Genomic DNA, 16,321 nt, shown 5'->3' with positions numbered 1-16,321 from the left:
TATGTAACCTATACTGGGGCAACTATACGGGCTACCTATACTGGGGGGACCTATAGCTGGCTACCTATACTGGGGGCTACTAGACAACTAGACCTGGCTAACCTATACTGCGGGCACCTATACCTTTCTCCATGTGGGAGGGGGGGGGGCATTTTTATACTCTCACCCTGGGTGCAATTTAGTCTAGAAACTGCCCTGGTGGGAGGTTTTGGAAGTTCCTGAAGACAGCTGCTCTGTACTGCGCATGGGCGTGTTCATGGTATCCTGCACTCGTGCCTGCACAGTACAGAGCCACCCGTCTTTGGCTTCTGAAGCCTCCCATGGTGGTAGATTTGAACAGAGGAGCCAGCACTGGAACGAGGGGATTGTGAGAGGAACGGGAAAGCTCTATAGGACCCAGAGCTTTCCCTCTCCTTAGGTAAGGATTTTTTTTGTATTATCGCTTCAGACTCCCTTTAAGTAAATCAGACTGGTGTGGACAGTGGTGCTACTGTAATACTTAAGTTGGTTTGTTGTGCCGGCGTTCCGTTCTCCCTGCGCGCACGCGCAATGCCGGCCATGGATTGTTGTCTATGGCCAGTGGTGTGTGCAGGTCTGTGCGTGGTTGCACAATGTTTTGCGTGCGCATGCGCGGAGCTCTGTGCATATCGCTAATAAGATCATACGCGTGCGCTGGAAACGTCGCACGGGGCACAAGCGTAAACGGCGCACAAGGGGGCGCAGGTGCGTACGCGCATGCACGGAAGTTTTGGTCGCCAGATTCAGCTATAAAACACATCCCCAGCCAGTGTTCAGTGCTTTTCATTCTGACAGCTAGTGTGGAATGCCTTCTCCAGAAGAATCTCTGCTATTGATCCTGTTTACCTGTTGACGACCCAGCTTGCCTGACCACTCTTGATCTCCTCTCCCTCGGCTTTGACTCGGACTGTTCTCGGATTTCCTCTGTCTGCTGCCTGCCCCGACCTCGGCCTGTACCTCGGATTCTTCTGTCTGCTGCCTGCCCCAACCTCGGCCTGTACCTCGGATTCTCCTGTCTGCTGCCTGCCCCGACCTCAGCATGTACCTCAGATTCTCCTGCCTGCCGCCTGCCTAGACCTCAGCTTGTTTATCTACTACGTTTCTCTCCCTCTTCAGCTCCACATTGTGGTACTAGTTCTCTCGACCACTAGTGAGGTGATCCCAGTTTGCCACCTGGTGGGCACTAGGCTGCAAAATCCAGGGCGACCCCCTCGGGTCGTGTTTTGGTGAAGACCCGTGGTCACTTAGACACCGCATCTGGGTAAAAACTCGTTCCCTAGTGGAAGGGTCAACTGTCCACCGGACTGAGCAAGCATCTCAACAACATCACCCTATCAGCTACAGTACTTACTATTTTTCTAGCTGTTTATTACATCAACAGGGGCTGTATCATAATTGTTTTTATATCTATTATATCTATTTTTTTATAGCAACTCATGGGAAAGGTGCTTCCAGGTCCCAATTAACTGTCCAGTATTTTTTTCTATACACAACATTTTTAGGAGGTGAAGTTTTGATACCATCTCTAAGCAACAAAAAATGCAAGTATATGCAAGAGTTGACGGTGTGTGTACTGTAAGGCTTGTTTATAAAATAACAATTGGAGAAAAACAGAAAAAAAGCAATATTTCTGATAATTAAACTGATTTTTTTTATTCCACTCTGCACTATGTTCCAAGTCATAATTTGCAGAAACAATTAACTAAACACATAGAAATGTACAAGTTTTAATGATATACTGTATTTACAGCTGATTTTCTTTCTGTGATAACTGAGTAATCAACAGAAGTGCATTAAATATCATTCATATTTTTACAAAACAAAAAAAGATACACTAAATCCCAATGAACCCCTGGAGGGTCAGTCAAATAATGAAAAATTAATATCCTGTAATCAACATCAGCAGAAATCATCAGTCACAAAGAATAACTTTTCATGTAGTGCGGTAATTACTCTGGTTTATGTCAAACAATATATCTAATAAATCACTAATTCAGTGTTTGTTTCATGTTACAATAGCAAAGCCTAGAGATTGCACAGTCTTTGATTTCCTCTAAGAAAACTGCTGGTAGTTTATTTGAAGTATCTACCTTTTTCACTGCAATAATATTTTGTCAAATTACACCTTATTTCCCCTGAACTTTCAATGTCAAGGCAAGAGATCTTGTTCTGAAATTAGTCTGGTAAAACTCTTCCCACCTAAATACTTATGAAGTACTCTTTGTGCTTTGATTAAGTGTGCAATCATTACAGCATGTCAGAGTCTCGGACCTATGGTGAAATGATTATAAGACAGATTAGGTTCCTACTGTCATGTTTCAGAATAGTGAACAGTGATAAACTATATATATATATATATATATATATATATATATATATATATATATATATATATATATACAAAAAATACCGTATTTTCCATCGTATAAGATGACTGGGCATATAAGACGAACCTCCCCCCCCCAATGTTTCCAGTTAAATTATAGAGTTTGGGATATACTCACCGTATAAGACTACCCCTCTTCCAACTCACACCAAATAAAAATAAAAAACATCATACACTGGTACTATGTATGAATAGATACTGGTGCTGTACTCTATGTGGTTCTCAGTATATAACAGTATACAGGTGATTGACTGGTAGGATTGGTCAACTCTCCCTCTCCTTAAGAGGATTGGTCAGCTTGACCCGTCTCCAAGCGGATTGGTGAGCTCTCCCTGTTTATCAGAGCGGTATTGTAACGATCGGTATCAGCACACAAAGAGAATCTGATTATTGGTGATCTGCAGTATCACCGAGAATAAAGATTATACCTGATTATTGATGATCTGCAGAATCACCGATCTAAGTATAACTAACCTCTGGACACCTTTAAAATGTGAGTGTTTGGTGCAACAGTAATGACTTTGAGTAAGACCACCCGAGAAGCAGGTGGTCTCTGGCAGTATGGGCGATACTGCCTTTTGGGAAGTACAAAAACCATCCAACAGCCTGAGGCCTCCAAAGCGGTGGAGTCCCAGGCTGAAGGTAGGAAGACATTCTGGATTTTTAAAATGAATGCACTTAGCCCCAATGGTCTAAATGAAAGTCTAGAGATTTCCACATATTTATGAACTTTAGATGTTTATCTGTTAGAGATTTTACATGTTTCAACAAGTTACCAATATTTTTTATTTGTGTTCTTTCTCTACAGCAACCCTACCCCTTAGCAGATATCGCACTAGATGAGGGTGGTGAGTATGCTATAGGATAGAAATTGGCCCTAGTAGGTATTAATTATGTTTAGCACCATATCTATAAGTATTATATTCTTTATCTCCATTGAGAATTCTTTCCACTTTTAATTTTTAATGATTACCTACCATGTTCAGGCCCAATTCCAGAACCTGATTTCATATACCAACACTCAGGTCTCCCACTGTTTCACCATATACAGATGACTGACAGCCTGGCAGGCCGTTCACCATCTGCGGATCTAGGACATATTCAACCCAACCCCATTATCATCTGCGGATCTAGGACATTTTCAACCCAACCCTACTCCATCACCACCCCCCTAGTTTTGGGTTCCCCCCCCCTCATCCCCCGTTTCCCTCCCCCCGCCATTAGCTATGGTCACTTACCCAGGCGAACCTATACCCAATTGCCATCGATTGCCCCTGGAGTTTACTGTTGACATCCATTCGCCCATGAGGGTTCATTCCACCGATCAACTTCCCAAAATAATTTCAATTTCATCTCACGCTGTTTTATTTTATTTTATGTTGGTTCTTGCCTTTTAGCAAATATCCATGCGAACATCTGTACAGGTACATCCCTGAAACAGTAAGAATATGAATTTTTTCCACCCATTATTAACCACTTCAGCACCACAGGGTTTTTTGCTTAAAAACCAGAGCAATTTTCACATTTCAGCGCTCCTCCCATTCATTCACCAATAACTTTATTGCTACTCATCAGATGTAAAGGATCTATATCTTGTTTTTTTTTGCCACTAATTATGCTTTGTGAGGGTGATATTTGCTTTTAGTAATTATGTTATTATCTGTGCATTTTAAAGGGAAAAAATGAGAAAAAAAAAGAAAAAATGCACTATTTCTCCATTTCCGTCCACTATAGTTTTCAAATTAACAATGTTACCATATGTAAAACCCACACATTGTATTTGCTAATTTGTCCTGGTTATCTAAACATTTAAATAATGTTCCTAGTACAATGTATGGCGATAATATATTAGTTTCTGGTTTGTGTTTTTTGTTTTCTCATTGTACTCTATCAGTAATTAAAATCCCTTATCTTCATGATTAACAGTAATACACTCTCATGGTATACATATTTTAAAAGCTAAGTCCCTAGGGTAACTATGTATTCTCTTTTCAATGCTGTCACTTTAGTTTTTTTTAACAAGTATTTATTTAGGGGTATAGAGTACATGCAAATAACAGTTTTATTGCTTTTCATTTAATTTTCCAGTAAAAAAAATCACATGACTTAGCCCTCAGTTGTCAAACAATTCAAAATCTATTCTCTCACTTGTCACGGTTAAAATGATACCCTATATACATAATCAGATAGCTTATTGGGCATACAGCACACTGTTTAACACAAGTACGCCTATCTACTCCCCTGAGCTTCAGATGAAGTTTTGTGGGGAGTAGATAAGCGTAGCAAGGGATTCAAAGTCTACATGATGACACGTACCCTCGTACGCATCATCGCGGTACTTCTGCGCTCTCTTGACGCGACTTCAAATGTAAACAGGAAGTGCGTCAAGAGAGGGCGGAAGTACCAGATGGTACTAGCGCCTAGCATCTTCGGCTGCCCGCTTCCTGCCCTCCTCCTCAGGTACTTTTGGGGGGCTTAAATTTAACGTTATAGGGTACCAGCAAAAGGAAGAGCTTAGCGGGGAGGGGTGGGGGGCATTTCCGACCCCCCCCCCCTGCGCTCGGGGCATGCTCTCCCTTTATGCTGGGACCCTATAGGGGGCTATGTTCGGCCGGACACGGCTGTGTTCGGCCGAACAAAGAAGGCACGTTCGGGTTCGGGCAGCGTGGCCGAGCACCCTCCCGAACACCATGAGGTGTTCGGGGGGTGCCGAACCGAACCCGAACAGGCCAAAATCCGGGTGAACCCGAACAGTGGCGAACACTGTTCGCCCATCACTACTGGGGAGTTCGCCCACAAAATCCATGGACAAATGGGTCCAAGGCTCACTCGGAACTGGTAAAGGCTGCAAGGTTCCAACCGGTGCCTGACGGGAGGGTTTGCTTCCAGCGCACACTGCACACTCTCTCACAAACTCCTTAGTCTGTTGCCAATGACGGCCACCAAGTACATCTAGAAAGTAGATCCTGAGTTCTGGTGGCCCCAGGATGCCCGGCATTCTTGTGGGAATGAAACAGCTGCAACAGTTGTAGGGGAAAAGGCAATGGTACAAACAGGACCCCTGGAAAGAACTCAGAGTGACAGTCCAGTCTTTCCAGGTTTCGGTGGCTGCCAGGACCACCTATTGAGGTATAATGGTCTCAAGGGGCTGAGGGCTGTGCTGTCTCGGGCTCAAAACACCTGGATAAGGCATCCACCTTGATGTTCTTACTACCAGGGGTATAAGTGATCACAAATCTGAATCTCGAAAAGAATAATGACCACCGGGCCTGTCGGGGGCTAAGTCTCTTAGCACCCTTAATGTACTCCAAATTTTTGTGATCAGTGTAAACTGTAATGGTGTGTTCTGCCCCTTCTAACCAATGTCGCCATTCTTCAAAGGCCAACTTGATGGCTAGAAGTTCCCGGTTGCCTAAATATCATAGTTTTTCTCTGCGGGTGAAAACCTACGTGAAAAATAGGCACAAGGGTGAAGTTTCCTCTGCAAACCGGAATGCTGAGACAGCACAGCCCCTACCCCTACCTCTGAGGCATCAACCTCCACGATAAAGGGAAAGGTGACGTCTACATGTCTCAAAATGGGTGCAGAACAGAACAATTTCTTCAGAGTGGAGAAAGCAGCATGGGCCTCTGCGGACCAGTGATGAGTATCTGTCCCTTTCTTGGTGAGACTGGTGAGAGGTGAGATCACCGTAGAGTACCCCTTTATGAATCTCCTGTAGTAGTTGGCGAACCCCAGGAATCTCTGGAGTTCCTTCAATCCTACAGGCTGAGGCCACTCCAAGACAGCAGAAACCTTTCCAGGGTCCATAGAGAGGCCAGAGGTCGAGATTATGTACCCCAGAAAGGCAACAGAAGTCACTTCGAAAATGCATTTTTCCAGTTTAGCATACAGCATATTCTGTCTCAACTTTCGTAGCACAAACCTAACATGTTTCCTGTGTTCTGAGATGTTGGAATAAAAAATAAGTATATCGTCTAAGTATACCAAGACGAATTGGCCCAACACCTCTCTGAACACCTCGTTAATCAGCTCTTGGAAGACGGCCGGGGCGTTACACAACCCAAAGGGCATCACTAGGTACTCGTAATGCCCGTCAGGTGTGTTATAGGCCGTCTTCCATTCATCACCGTCTCTGATACGCACAAGGTTGTATGCACCCCTCAAATCCAGCTTCGAGAAAATCTTAGCATTGGTGACCTGGGTAAACAAATCGTCGATTAAGGGCAAAGGATAACAATTTTTTACTGTAATCTTATTTAAGCCCCGATAATCGATGCATGGACGGAGGCCTCCATCCTTTTTTTTACGAAAAAGAATCCTGCCCCTGCTGGTGACCGAAAGGGGTGAATAAAACCTTTAGCTAAATTTTCTCGGATGTATTCTTGCATAGCCAATTTCTCTGGCCCAGACACATTATAGAGATGACCTCTAGGGGGCATACAACCAGACCTGAGATCGATGGGACAATCAAAAGGACGGTGAGGAGGAAGTTTATCAGCTGATTTGGGACTAAACACGTCCGCAAATTCTGAATACTGGCTTGGCAAACTTTCCACCCGAATCTTGGTGTTACCCAAGGTTACCTTCGCTAAACAATGATGATGACAATGGGTAGACCAGCTCGTTAGCTGACCTGAAGCCCAATTGATCTGAGGAGAGTGAAGTTGTAACCATGGCATGCCAAGAATGATCGTGGAAGTTGTCATTCGCAAAACCAGAAACTGTAGACTCTCTTTGTGCAACACCCCCACTGTAACCCTTAACTCTGGGGTCTGAGACAGAGGGTAGTTACTCTGCAGAGGAGAGTCGTCCACGGCAGTGACCAGAATCCGTTGATTCAAAGGAGAAATAGGAATCCCCAATTTCTTAGCAAACTCGTAATCCATAAAATTGGCTGCTGAGCCAAAATCTAGGAAGGCCTCAGTGGCCACTGTTTGAAGGGAGAAGCAAACGTTTATTGTCTAGAGGTAAAGACTGCATGCCTAGGGTATTACCTCCGACTACACCTAGGCAGCAGCGTTTCCCGACTTCATGGGACAATTCTGCACTCTGTGACCCTCCTCTGCACAGTATAAACAGAGCTGTTCTGTTTTTCTGCGATTCTGCTCCACCCGGAACAATCTCGACTGACCAACCTGCATTGGTTCCAGTGGGGGTGAAACTGGTGGAGGAGAGGCGTAGGAAACATATCTCACATTGTTCCTACTTCGAGTCTGTTTCTGATAACATAGACGACGATCAACCCTGACTGCTAATGAAATGGCCTCATCAATAGATTTCGGCTCAGGATGACCCAGCATTAGATCAGATACTGCGTCTGACAACCCTGACAAGAAACAGTCCAGAAGTGCAAATGACCCCCATCTAGCTGAAACTGCCTATTTTCTGAACTCAGCTGCGTAAACTTCAACCGAATCCCTGCCCTGCAAAGTCTTGAGGGCCCGCTCAGCGGTAGAGGCGATGTCCGGATCATCATAAATTATAGCCATAGCTTTAAAAAATTCCTCAACCGATGCTAGGGCCTCATTCCCTGTCTGGAGACTATATGCCCATGTCTGGGAATCCCCTGACAGCAGAGTCTTAATGAACGTAATTCTCTGTGCCACGGTTCCCGACGAATTAGTTCTCAATTCAAAGTACAATAACACTCGATTTCTAAAATTCTGAAAGTCAGATCTGTGACCAGAAAACTTTTTGGGCACAGGCATACGTAAGTCTGTACCTGGAGGAGATCGCACTATATTCACAGCCGTCTGTAGGACTTGTGCAGACCCAGACAAAGCATTGATCTGGGTCTGATGACTGCCCAGCACTTGGATGAAATTTTCCACCGAGGTGGTGAGTGCATCAAGACGGCTGTTAAGTGCATCCATTTGGTTTTGGTCTGCCGTTCTGTAACGATCGGTGTCAGCACACAGAGAGAATCTGATTATTGGTGATCTGCAGTATCACCAAGAGTACAGATTATACCTGATTATTGATGATCTGCAGAATCACCGATAATCTAAGTATAACTAACCTCTGGACACCTTTATAATGTGAGTGTCTGGTGCAACAGTAATGACTTTGAGTAAGACCACCCGAGGAGCAGGTGGTCTCTGGCAGTATGGGCGATACCGCCTTTTGGGAAGTACAAAAAACGTCCAACAGCATGAGGCCTCCAAAGGGGGTGGAGTCCCAGGCCGAAGGTAGGATGAACCTGTGAGTGAGTGACACCTGAAAGGTGGATGTCACTAGCAGGTCTGGAGACTATCTTTAAGGAGAGAGATAGCTCTCTAGGTCGGGCAAGCCAGGTCGGCAACACACAGACAGACAAGGTACATAGACAGAAGGCTGATTCGGTATCCAAAGGCAGGCAGGGTTTGGCAACAGATAATCAGATATGCGTAGGTACCAAATCAAAAAGCAGAGGGATAGTCAGGAATGCAATAGGTCATAACAGATATCAACAATGCCTAGTCTTGGGTGTGAGGTCCGTGGTCTCTACACCCTGGAACTAGTCTGGAGTATAATATGATGGTACAGAGTATTCCTAGATGTGGGTGTGAGGTCCATGGTCTCGACACCCTGGAACTAGTCCGGAGTATAACAGAATGATAACACAGAGTCCCTAATCTTGGGTGTGAGGTCCGTGGTCTCAACACCCTGGAACTAGTCTGAAGTATAACAGAATGATAACACAGAGTCCCTAATCTTGGGTGTGAGGTCCGTAGTCTCAACACCCTGGAACTAGTCTGAAGTATAACAGAATGATAACACAGAAGTAATCTGGCTCAGTGTGAATTCCCAGGTCCTCCTGGTTCTAACACACTGTAGGATCTGACTAAGGTCTGAGTGCTTCCACGTAGTGTTCGCAACGGCAGACAACTTGAGACTGACCACCAGCAGTGACTATATATAGCATGGCGCTCTCCGGCGCCACCCATCAGCGTTCAACCAATAGCCACTTGCTTTGAGGTCAGCTGACCAACCTGGTCAGCTGATTCCTCCTTGTTTGTCATAAAGGTTCTGCCTCTCAGCACGCGTGCGTATTCCTCAGCCTGTGTGAAATAACAGGCCCAGCCATACCAGACGCACGCTGCTGCGTGCAAACCGCCGCACAGGACGTGGAATCAGCCGCCTTGCCGCCAGTACACACGGCGGCTTTTCGGCGTTTTATCACAGGTATGGAAGAAATGTTTGCACTGTGCCCATCAAACATGCCTCTTTCACCTGTCTCTAGTCTAAACAAAAAATTGGGATACTCACTATTAATATTGGTCAAGCGCTCCCCATTGCAATTTGTTCGCTCTTTCACCTGTCTGGCCCACCGTTGTATCCTATTTACCTCCTTCTCTGCCTTTCAGATCTTGCACATGCGGGCAGTAACAAGATAGGGCGGGCCAGACGGATGGAAGTGGTGTGTTTTATGGGCACAGTGCAATCTCTTTCTTCCATACCATTGGCATCCTAGACCTCACAGCGTGAGCGAGGAGCTCCCCCCAGCATATGCGGTGAACCCCGAATCTCCAGCACCTGGTAAATTAAACATCAGCATGTTGCATACGCGCATCGGGTATCAGCATTGCATATCCCCCCGGCATCAATGACACCCAGCGTATAAGACGACCCCCGACTTTTCAGGAGATTTTCAAGAGTTAAAAAGTAGTCTTATATGTCAGAATATACAGTGCATTTTCACCATAAAGTAAAATACAAGGTACATCTTCATCATATTACCATCAACAGTTATCACCATCAGCCTTCAATATGGTCATATCCAACTATAACCTACTGTATATATAAGCATAAAAAGTTAGATTTTTTTTGTGGGAATTTTTTTTAACCTACGCAGGACAGGCACCTCTTGTTTTACAAAACATTTGCTATGGTTCTATGCCTGTTATAGGTGTCCTAAATACATAGTAGTATGCATCACATGCTTGATTATTGCAAAGTAAGTGGGCCATTTATCTACAGAAACAGCTTGTGCTATAGGATATCTACAGGGAGTCCCCGACTTACAAACACACATCATATGAATGACCAGCTGAAGTGAATGGCTCGCTGATTGGTCGCAATGATGTCATCCTGGTACATGCTCCCTGTAATGTGTTCCCCAGGCCAGTTTACACTGTAGTGCAGAATATGTGCAGCGAGAGCAGAGCTTCTCTCACCTGCTCTGGTGCTGCCAATGAGGAATGACCTCCTCTCACTCTGAATGCTTACTCTAGTGCCAGACCGGCATTTCCTCCTGCATGTCACATGTAATTATGCAACACTAGAGCAGCCAGCACTAGGATGAGTGTTCAAAGGAGAGGAGGTCACACACTGCTGGAGGGGCCTGGGACACATGAGAGAAGCAATGCTTTTGCTGGGAATACTCTGTACTACAGGATAAACTGGTCTGGGGGTGCACTGCTGGGGAGCGGGGATGCAAGCCTTCCAATGATATCCTGCGCCTGAATCATGTGAACTAGTAATGTCTACCCTAAGGAGGGGAGCCAGTAGTGTTGATATGACCACAGCAACAAACTTCAATACACTACTGTCTACTTGACATGTAAACTTTAATTAAATACTGTACACACAATATACCCAACCCATTAAAAGAGCAGTACTGCGGTGTTGGCCTATGCTAATCACAGCCGGCTGTGTCACATACACAGATCTCTACCACATACAGCCACACATGCACACTCACTGATGTTTATACTCCCGGGAGTTTCATATGAAAAAGTTTGCATGCAGCAAGCTAAGATCAATCAACTCCAGGAAAGTCAGTGGTTAGTCATGCAGGGGCTGTAGCCAGATTGTTAGTGCAACAGTTCCACATTAATGGCTGACATATGCCTCATCAGTGTTTTCATGCCGCGTTAGTGGTGCTGGACAAAACTTGCATCAAGCGCATAAAGCATTGTATGTGTTGCCACTGAGGGCTCTCACCACCTCCTCCGCAATGTCCCACTTTGCTACAACCGCTCAGCAGTCTTCTGTGGTGCGCTCTGTGTCCTGCTTGATCCACTCCGCTTTCATGGACATACAGCTGCCGGCATGCTCGCGCTATGGGGATCGCTTCCTGCTGCTCACGGTCTCTCTGTACGAGACCCGGATGTGACGTCACCGCTCTGCCCTCAGCATCACTAGTATCGGCCACCCACCGGCCTTCGTCAGATGATAGTGGGCGGTTGTTCAACGTTCCATTTTAACATCCCAGCAATGCTTGCTACTTTGCATACTCCTCCCTACCAATGTGCGTCTTTTTCAAAGTGCATTTTTCATGGTCCTATTGTTACTTCCTTAACATGATTATTCCAATGTTGTAACATTACAACATTACCGCATTTCAACATTTTAACATTATTGTCCTCCGCAGCAAGACAGGTGATCAGGATTAAAGGGGAACTTTTCACCTCCTCACCAGAATCCTCTCATTTGCTGTACACAGACAGTTGTCGGATGCAAAAAACGTTTGTTATAATCTGATATGATGATAATTTCATATGCCCATCTTTCATGCAAGCAACAGTCATTCTTCATATACTCACTATCTAGACCATATCCTATCTCCGCAAGACCTGACCACAGATATGAGGCTAAGGGTCACTTCGGACCATACTGGGCTTATTATTATTACTTAGGGAGGAAGGGTGCTAGGGGGAGGTCAGAGTTTAACCCAAGCGGGATGACTGTTCCCAACCTAAAGATCCAGCTTGATTCAATTTGACACAATTGTCTATCAAGATCGCCCCCCCTAGAGGGTATCTGCATTTTGACTATGCCTTTAAATTTTAAACCCTCTGGGTTTTTTCCATGATTCAACATAAAGTGTAATCCCAAGGGGCTAGTCTCGTCCCCCTCATTTATATTGTGTACATGTTGCTGTATTCGTTTTTTGAGCAATTGTGTCGTTTTTCCCACATAATATAGCCCACAAGGGCATGTGATCATGTAAACTACGTATCTACTTTCACAATTGATGAACGTTTGAACTTCATACGTTTTCCGTCCTCGTGAGTCGCGAAATTCGCTCGTTCGATCAACTAAATGGCACACACTGCACCGTCCGCACCGATACATGCCCTGCGGCCGCATGGAGGGACCCAACCACATCCGCGTCGATTGGGGTGTAACCGATTTGAACTCAGATCTAACCAACATATCACGGAGATTCGGCGCTCGTTTTGCCGCTAATTTAGGGTAATCTCCTACTGCTTCAACTATCCGCGGGTCCAATTGTAACAAGTGCCAGTGTTTCGCCAACGCTCTTCGCAGTTGGTTCCAGTGCGTGCCATATTTTGTTACAAGTCTAACATGATCACCTTTTTGTTTCTGTTTGTGTCTATTGGCTGTTAGTAAGTCATCTCTTGATGTTAAATCAACTCTTTGTCTCGCAACATCCAAAGTTTCCTCATCGTAACCCCTCTTTCTGAATCGTTTTGTCATCTCAGTGGCTTCCCTGTCGTAGTCGTCACTGTCTGTGCAGTTCCTACGCACTCTCAACAGTTGCCCTACCGGGATGCCTTTCAATAGGGATGGGGGATGGAAGCTTGTCGCATGAAGTACAGTGTTTCCTGCAGTGGGTTTTCTAAACGTTGTAGTCTTTAGTCTATCACCTTCCTTCCGTATGGTTAAGTCTAGGAAGCTGATCTCCCGTTCATCAATAGTGTGTGTCAGGACAATGTTCCTGTCATTCATATTGAGGTGATCTAAAAAGACCGCCAATTCCTCTCTTATACCCCTCCAGACCAAGAGGACGTCATCCACGTATCTTATCCATGTGGCGACGTGTGCCCCAGTAGGAGATTACCCTAAATTAGCGGCAAAACGAGCGCCGAATCTCCGTGATATGTTGGTTAGATCTGAGTTCAAATCGGTTACACCCCAATCGACGCGGATGTGGTTGGGTCCCTCCATGCGGCCGCAGGGCATGTATCGGTGCGGACGGTGCAGTGTGTGCCATTTAGTTGATCGAACGAGCGAATTTCGCGACTCACGAGGACGGAAAACGTATGAAGTTCAAACGTTCATCAATTGTGAAAGTAGATACGTAGTTTACATGATCACATGCCCTTGTGGGCTATATTATGTGGGAAAAACGACACAATTGCTCAAAAAACGAATACAGCAACATGTACACAATATAAATGAGGGGGACGAGACTAGCCCCTTGGGATTACACTTTATGTTGAATCATGGAAAAAACCCAGAGGGTTTAAAATTTAAAGGCATAGTCAAAATGCAGATACCCTCTAGGGGGGGCGATCTTGATAGACAATTGTGTCAAATTGAATCAAGCTGGATCTTTAGGTTGGGAACAGTCATCCCGCTTGGGTTAAACTCTGACCTCCCCCTAGCACCCTTCCTCCCTAAGTAATAATAATAAGCCCAGTATGGTCCGAAGTGACCCTTAGCCTCATATCTGTGGTCAGGTCTTGCGGAGATAGGATATGGTCTAGATAGTGAGTATATGAAGAATGACTGTTGCTTGCATGAAAGATGGGCATATGAAATTATCATCATATCAGATTATAACAAACGCTTTTTGCATCCGACAACTGTCTGTGTACAGCAAATGAGAGGATTCTGGTGAGGAGGTGAAAAGTTCCCCTTTAATCCTGATCACCTGTCTTGCTGCGGAGGACAATAATGTTAAAATGTTGAAATGCGGTAATGTTGTAATGTTACAACATTGGAATAATCATGTTAAGGAAGTAACAATAGGACCATGAAAAATGCACTTTGAAAAAGACGCACATTGGTAGGGAGGAGTATGCAAAGTAGCAAGCATTGCTGGGATGTTAAAATGGAACGTTGAACAACCGCCCACTATCATCTGACGAAGGCCGGTGGGCGGCCGATACTAGTGATGCTGAGGGCAGAGCGGTGACGTCACATCCGGGTCTCGTACAGAGAGACCGTGAGCAGCAGGAAGCGATCCCCATAGCGCGAGCATGCCGGCAGCTGTATGTCCATGAAAGCGGAGTGGATCAAGCAGGACACAGAGCGCACCACAGAAGACTGCTGAGCGGTTGTAGCAAAGTGGGACATTGCGGAGGAGGTGGTGAGAGCCCTCAGTGGCAACACATACAATGCTTTATGCGCTTGATACGGCAGTGAGAGGGGAAAAGACAGGCACTAAATGCGGGCAGAGAGGTCCTGGGTTTCACCGGGTTATGTACTCCATGTTGCAGCGTGCTACTCAGAGATAAACAGTGATCATGTGAAGTAAAGAAAGTCGAGGCACTGCTGCAGTAAAAAAGAGAGGTACCTTTAATCCACGGTGTTCGGACACAGCGGGGTATACAGTGGGGGTGAGGGGATGCCTTAGGCATCCCCTCACCCCCACTGTATACCCCGCTGTGTCCGAACACCGTGGATTAAAGGTACCTCTCTTTTTTACTGCAGCAGTGCCTCGACTTTCTTTACTTCACTTTATGCGCTTGATGCAAGTTTTGTCCAGCACCACTAACGCGGCATGAAAACACTGATGAGGCATATGTCAGCCATTAATGTGGAACTGTTGCACTAACAATCTGGCTACAGCCCCTGCATGACTAACCACTGACTTTCCTGGAGTTGATTGATCTTAGCTTGCTGCATGCAAACTTTTTCATATAAAACTCCCGGGAGTATAAACATCAGTGAGTGTGCATGTGTGGCTGTATGTGGTAGAGATCTGTGTATGTGACACAGCCGGCTGTGATTAGCATAGGCCAACACCGCAGTACTGCTCTTTTAATGGGTTGGGTATATTGTGTGTACAGTATTTAATTAAAGTTTACATGTCAAGTAGACAGTAGTGTATTGAAGTTTGGAGCGGGGATGCAAGGAAACACAAACCGGGACCAACATTTTCACTCGGGGACAGAAGGAGGCACAGGGGGACAGAAGAAGGCCTAAAGGGGAGAGAAGGAGACACAAAGATGGACAAAAAGTGGCACAAGGGGACAGAAGGAAGCACAGGGGGACAGAAAGTAGTACAAGTTGACAGAAGGGGGACAAAAGGAAGCACAGGGAGTCAGAAGAAGGCACACATAGGGACAGAAGGATGCACAGGGGTACAGAAAGAGGCACAAAGGGGGATAGGAAGTGGCACAAGTGGACAGAGGAAACCACAAAGCGGGACAGAAGGAGGCACAAAGGGTGATCGAATGAAACAAGAAGGGGGACAGGAGAAGACACAGAAGAAGACACACAGGGGGGCAGAAGGAGGCACAAAAGGGGGACAGGGGGAAGACATGAAGCAGAGGGACACATTAAAGGCAGAGGGACACAGTGGGGAGTCAGGCAAAAATGGCACTGAAACTTTGGATGTAGCCAGCAAAGTCATAGGCCATAATGTGAATTATGGCTATTGTGCTCAGTCAGTCATTTGGGTGCTGTCAAAAGATGATAAAAACAGCGTAATTCAGCTACTAGCAATAGCTGGAAGCTGAATTGCATCTTACCCCAGAGTCAATTGCAACCTGGAGGGGGACTAATAATTAATGCCACCAGGAGTTTTTCAGGGACAGGGTGAGCTGTTTTTCAGCTTTACCCGGTGCTTAAATTTCCCTGCACCTTAATTACATGTATGGCACAGTGGAGGTACAGGAGGCAGAGGTGGCACAAAGAGGGTTGCTAAGAACACAGGGAGATGGAAAAAGGCACATGGGGCAGAGGTGACACAGAGGTGGCACTACTATTTGTCATCTACATAAAATGTTGTATTAGTATGTTTGCTTATATATTTGGATATGGTGCAAGCCTCCAGCCAGGCACTTAAATAATTAACATATGTATAAGAGCCCCAGCTATCTAGGATATTGGCTGAATTAAGCAGATTACCTGTAGGGAAGATGAGACCGCAGAGGAGGGGGTGTAGCAATTTGTGGCAAAACAACTCTGCAGCTCAGAGCCCTGAATGTTGGCTCAACAAAGTCCTTTGAATG

At 45.5% G+C, this 16,321-nt stretch overlaps 1 long non-coding RNA gene across 1 annotated transcript in view; it reads left to right on the top strand.

The window, feature by feature from the left end:
- The window catches only part of LOC137517708 (uncharacterized), an 88,721-nt gene that overhangs the window by 16,051 nt on the left and 56,349 nt on the right, over positions 1-16,321 (top strand). The window contains exon 2 of the long non-coding RNA XR_011020630.1: positions 3,213-3,252. This is a non-coding gene — a long non-coding RNA (uncharacterized lncRNA). The remainder of the gene's footprint in view (positions 1-3,212; positions 3,253-16,321) is intronic.

The sequence above is a fragment of the Hyperolius riggenbachi genome, chromosome 5 (assembly GCF_040937935.1).
Source record: "Hyperolius riggenbachi isolate aHypRig1 chromosome 5, aHypRig1.pri, whole genome shotgun sequence".
In the NCBI taxonomy this organism is placed as follows: domain Eukaryota; kingdom Metazoa; phylum Chordata; class Amphibia; order Anura; family Hyperoliidae; genus Hyperolius; species Hyperolius riggenbachi.
The sequence above is the reverse complement of the archived record's forward strand: the minus strand, read 5'-3'. Positions and strand labels throughout refer to the sequence as shown.